General features: G+C 48.0%; 1 protein-coding gene across 3 annotated transcripts in view; it reads right to left on the reverse strand.

Moving 5' to 3' along the window:
* kat6b (K(lysine) acetyltransferase 6B) overlaps positions 1-3,812 on the reverse strand; it is a 177,790-nt gene extending 173,978 nt beyond the window's left edge. Inside the window, exon 1 of one of the 3 annotated variants that reach the window (XM_039773499.1) lies at positions 3,614-3,812. The gene's annotated coding sequence lies outside the window, so the exon portion shown is untranslated. Of the gene's footprint in view, positions 1-2,118; positions 2,606-3,613 lie in introns of those variants that run through there. The other 2 variants (XM_039773488.1, XM_039773481.1) reach the window with 2 other exon arrangements.
* Positions 3,813-6,000: the final 2,188 nt, after the last annotated feature.

Consider the following 6,000-nt stretch of genomic DNA (forward strand, 5'->3'; position numbering starts at 1 on the left):
CATACCGAGGAACTGAAGCCCAGTTAGGAGCAGATACCCGCCTGTTAAGAAAGCCAACGAACATGGGCACGTTCCTCAAAATGCCCCACAGCTTCCTTACTTTAAACTCTTCCAGCTCCATAGCAGCCTTACGAGATCCGTTCTAAAAACCAGACCTAAACAGGAATGTTAAAAGAAATAACACAGATTTTCCGCCCAAGGTACAGAATAAACTCTTCCCAGTGGCCATGGTACATCGGCAGTGTGGTACTACCAAACGATAAGACATCTGCAAACAAAGCATGCTACCTGCAGAAGAAAACCACTCCAACTTTTTTAAAAATGAAACTCTCACATTTCTAGTGTGTTCATGCCAACTGGCACAGGGAGAGCCCATTGGTGTTCACCTCAATGAGTGCCAAATATAAGGAGCAGCACACAAGTGCAGAACAGCTCGCCCGGCCTTGTGCTGCAAACGTGTGCACCGAAAGTCTAGACGGGCCGTCTGCCCGCTAACTCAAACTCACGCCTCTGGGTGCCCTCTTCACCTACTGCTGACTGCGATGAACTTGTGAAAAACATAAATAAATAATATCAGACAAGCCCAGGTTACCCTGTAAGAAGGCAAAAGGGACACTAAATTGGATTCAGTGTCGACTTCCTAATGGGGCGAGTACCTATCATACACACCGTTTTTAAATGCAGAATACGTATATACCGTTATTTGTTATTTCACGCCATTCAGGGGGAAAATGTTGATATTAAAACCACTGCTAATACAGAATTATTACTGAAAATGCAACCATCAAGGCCAAAAAAAAAAAAAAAAAAAGGTTGAGTACCAGGGATTTAGAACATTCAGAAACACTGGCCGACCCGGTCCACTGGTTTATGGAGCCCACATTCCAAAACGTACAGGATGAACCCATCGTGGACCCCATCGCATCCAGGAAGCGTGCATGTCCTGGCAAAGGCGCTCAAATAAAATGTCCCTCTTGGTTCGCCTTTCTAGGGTGCAAACTTCAGCGGAGACGCTCTCGGGTGAATGCAATGTGGAGGGGCTCACTTTACAACATCCGAGGGAGAAAAACTAGTCGCCCTTCTCGCGTTTTTCGATTGGGTCACTAGCGGGACTTGAACCCACAGCCGTCACCGCCACGCCACCCTGCCTGCTCCTTTCACGCGCACATATCTATACACTCGGACCGTTACCTTCCTTACATTTTCCACGTGAGGATCAAACGCATTTTATTAGGAGAGACAGAGGACAGGGCGCACGCCATTCTGCATGGATGGACAGACGGTCCCCATCTCGATGCCACCACGGTGTGATCGCAAGGACGGCGATCTGCATCCGCAAAGCCCGTGCAGTCATTAACAAAGAGCAGGCGGAGATCTGTACAAAGTGGCATCCACGGCACCCACCCATCGTGCACTTACTGCGCAGGCTGTGGAAAGTGCAGCCACATATGCACGCTCTCTCGCACGCACGCACGCGTGCGCGCTCCATGAATAATTTATAGCCAAGATACAGATGCTCAAGCACGAGATAATTATCAGACAGACAGCTCGGTACAAAGGGTCGCTGCTTCATCGACACACACCCAACATGTGTTAATCGCGCCGACAAACTGCTCTTAGCTAGCCCAGACCTCCCCCCCTCTTCACACCCCACACACATACCCACTCTCTCTCTCGCACGTGTGCCCATGCGACTGGAGTGCTCCGAAAGTGCGGTGTGTGCGTGTGTGTATTCCAGCGCATCACTTCAACGGCAACTAGCTGCACGACGGAAAGCGCAAAATAAAAAGGCAACCGTACAGTACATCGTTTCACCAGCAGGTGACCCGTGCGGTGCAGTTTTCTTTCGGATTCTTCTACCTGCTCCCGAGTCCCTGTGATCACTCATCAAGCGCGGCTCTCTACTGCAGCAGCAGGGTCAAACCAGGATTGCAGGGGAACGGAGAGCCACCAGAGCCGCGGCCGCATCGGCACAAGCTGCTTCTCGATGGTGGCAGCAGCAGCTGCTGCCGCCGCATCCCTTCCCCGGGCTCGAGACCGCCGTGCCGCCAAAAATTAAGAAAAAACTTCGCGGCACTCTTCAAGCAACTCGTTCTCCCCCGGTTCGTTGATTCTTACCTTTTCTTTTAAATTTGGTTGTTTGTCAACTTTAACGTTTGAGCCGGTCCAAAGTTGTTTAATGAGCCACGGTGCCTAGAGAACGCAACGGCGTATCTGCGTCAGATTTCAATTAAACAGAAACAAAAACATCACTTCCAAAAAAAAAAAAAAATCATTATCATGTCATCCAGGAATTTCAAGTTGCTCCCACTCAATTACCTGCTAATAAACATCTCGCTTAAATCTACGCTTCCAGCGGAAGACAGCTGAATAATTTATGACGGTAACTTAACGCCGCAGCTGAGCGCTGACTACAATGAATGAAGAGACGAATCACAAACCTCGACTTCATGTAGCTGAGTGGCTGCGGGTTGACGGCGCTGCTGCCTGCTGGTGTTACCTAAACAGACGCCATTTTGTTACAATGTTGTAGTTTACATGAATCCGACATGACACTGATTACAGCCCAATGGAGTCTCATTAAACCTTACCTACAACACAAGTGAGCCCTCCCTAGCAACGCTAATATTGGCCGTCAAGGGGGAACTCGAACCGCTGGTTTGGCAGAGATCCGGTCAATCATCTCCCCCCTCGGGCCCCGCCCACCCACGAGCAGCTGTACATCTTGTTGGCCTCCGTGTCTGTCAATTATGTCAAGCCGACACGCCTCTTTAAAGGCACGATTAGCTCAAATAAATGTCAGTCATACCTTGTGAGAGTAACATCCCATCTCCTTAACTGGATAAAAATAAAGCGCAGTAGAATTCGCGATTAGCCCAGTGATTTATGGTGCAGAATGATTGAGCCGCGTAACAGACGTCGGGCGAAAAAAGCCGTCGGGCTAACCAGCTTGACAGTTGACAAAATTACCGATTATTTATGACCCATCTGAACGCCATTCTCGAGCGCTGCTTTCTAAACAAGTGGCCACTTTTATTACAGTAAATCGGCGCACTTGAGTTTTAATGGCGGGGATCATCGATCGATCGATGCTTGACTTGGAACGGCGCGAGAGGGCTACACTACTTGCGACGAAGTTTGTCGCGGCTCCACGTTCACATAACAGCGGCCACAGGATGCTGTGACTGGAAGCGCTTTGGAGGTCGCGTTTCGTCTTAAAAATTAGGGTCAAGTTTTTTTTGTTTTTTTTAACATTACAGGGCCCCCTTCTCTTTCATTAACACTTGCGACCCCCGAATCCGCTTAACGTGTTAAATTTATAATTTGATCAAGTGACGCATTCCAAAATAGAAGCAATTAAAACACTGCTCGCATTTCCGTCAAAGCGAACACTTGCGTGTATTTTCACACTTCATTGTCAAGATTATGCATTTTTCGCATCTTTATTTTTAAGTGCACGCGGCTAAGCTTGTATCCTTAAGTGAGGGGGGTGGGATCAGCAGAAACATCGTCTAAAAGACAGAGCCGGGCGAGCTAATCTCAGCTCGGAGCAATGAAACGCAGATGCTCGGGAAGGGGAAATGCCTGCTTGACCAAACATTTCTGCATTTACCTTTTTTGTAAGTTTTTGGGGGAGGTTGGATGGGGGGCTCCGAGCGCTGCGCCTCCTCTTCTTGCAGAGCGCTGCGATTCTCAGGCGCAGATGAAATGAGAAATTCCAAAAGGTTCCTCCTCTCTTGTCTTTTCTATGCAACGAACAGACGCACGCGACAGCTCGAGTCGAGGCAGAAAGGACCTGATAACAACTAATTGAAAGGTTAATCTACATAGCGGGCTGTGACAAAGTCGCTCGCTCCCCCAGCGGCACCTACCGGCGCTCCAAACTCGAGCGGACTGCCTCCCCTCCGTCACTTCGCCTGATTCTGTATTCGGCTCTCGGCAATCCCCAAACATAGGAATCGACATGTGGGTCGTCGGGAGGGACGTGCCGTTTTGCACCCTCGTCAAGCCCCCTAGCGCCGAAAGTTTGATCGTCACTGAGAAGGAGAAACGACTTCAAACATACAAGAAAGCTGGTGGCCAGCGATAAGCGGCGCTCTCTTGGAACGCCACGGAGCTGGGGTTCGAGTACCGAACTGGTTAATGTACGCGCAAAATGTGTATGTTATCCCCGTTTGTGCCAACCTTTCTGCTTTTTTGTGCACTCCAGTTTCTTCTGACATCCACGACACTGTGAGGCGGGGTTGCGCAGCGATTAGCGCCCCTGTTTCACGGATTGAGCGGCAGGGACTCGGGTTTCGTTCCCCGTTTCTGTGTATAAATTTTCTTAATTGGTGACCATGTCATTGATGAACTCGCACCGCTTAGTACGAGTGCCGCCAGGATTGGCTTCCACACCCTCTCTAAACCGGATTAGACCGATTTGAGAGTGACCTGCCACTTTATACGTATATTAACATAAAAGGCAGGTTGGCAAAATATGGGTTTATGTCCCTAAAATGGCACTGTATGGTCATGAGCATATCACTTCACCTGTCTGTGCGCCAACCTGAAAAACATAAGACTGTGTCCCTCTGATGTGCCATCCGAATGAGAAAATCATAAGTCATAATAACAGATCCCGAAAACGCAACTATGAAAGTAGCTGGCGACCGAGATGAGAATAAATGTCTCTTCCAGAGCGGGTTCTTCCCCAGAACGTAACAGAGTGCATTCTCCGAATGGTCCCGTTAATTTATGCAAGGGGCGTGGTCTGTTCAACGGGGCGTTCCCATTACTTTCCAGATTCGTCTTGCAACAGGTTTAATCCAATTACACGATCGCTTAACAGTTATTATTATTCGTGGTACAAAAAGAAAATCCATTCAACCCACTCAGTCAAGCCAGATTTGAATTACCCCGTCGTGGAGATCGCAACATTTGTAAAGTACTGGCAAGTCAAGACTAATTATTTGAAGCCCCCCTTTCTGTTAGCAGTGTTTGAAGTGTGAAAATGCTGGTGATAACTTTACTGAACATAAACGTCTACCTTACCAGAGTAAGAAAAGAAGCAGTGATTTATTAGTTAGTCAAATGTGATTTCGTTTCCTTGATGGCAAGAGTTTCGGCAATTGTCTTCAGTAACAAATACGCCGTCACTTATGCGTTTTACGTATTCGGGAAATTCCGTTGTATTATTCTACTAAATACTAATTACATACCCCTGTTCGGGTCTTTACAAACCACTTTTCTTTATTCAAGAACTTCTGTTTTACGCCCGTTCGACTTTCTAAGTGCAATTCTTCACATTTAAATCGGTAAGCTCCGCTGCTCGTCATCGTGGGTAGGCCGTTGCCCGCTCGGGTGGGCTCCAATGGCACCCTTAAAAGCCGCCTGTGACTGAGCCGTACCTCTTGATCCCTCTCGTCACTTCACGGACTCCAAAGAAACTTGAGCTCGAGGGCTGCCGGTGCAGCTCCATCGCGGCATCAGAGCTGAATGCGGGTCGCTCCCATGGCGTCCATACGTGTCCACCCAGGCAGGGCGAAATAAAGTGATCAGTCAGTCCAATGGTCAGTAATTCTTTTCCCAAACCTGCACATCCCGGTAAGAGCTTGCAGGAAAGCCTGAGCTGATCCCGGTCTCATCAGGCGCTATATAGGAACCAATCCTGGCCTGGTCACCCCTTCAACAAGCGACCTCACATACGCATGAAATGGAGGACAATTTCAGTTTCTTGGAAAATAGCAGGTCTTAAATTAATATACGAATTTCCTCACTGTGAATGCGTACGGGGCTCTATATGTATTAATTGCACATTATGCCAAATAAAAATTTAAACGGAGAGAGTACCCTGGAGTTTAGATGGATTGGTCCATGACTTTAGAAACCAAACCTGGATAAAAGGCACCTTTTTCTCTACTTAAATCATCACAAGATGTTTTATTTTATGCGAACACAATCATTGGTTAACATTCATACTTAGCCCAATCTCCGCGACCACCACGAGACGCTTTATGA

This window comes from Polypterus senegalus, chromosome 1, assembly GCF_016835505.1.
Source record: "Polypterus senegalus isolate Bchr_013 chromosome 1, ASM1683550v1, whole genome shotgun sequence".
NCBI classification, from domain to species: domain Eukaryota; kingdom Metazoa; phylum Chordata; class Cladistia; order Polypteriformes; family Polypteridae; genus Polypterus; species Polypterus senegalus.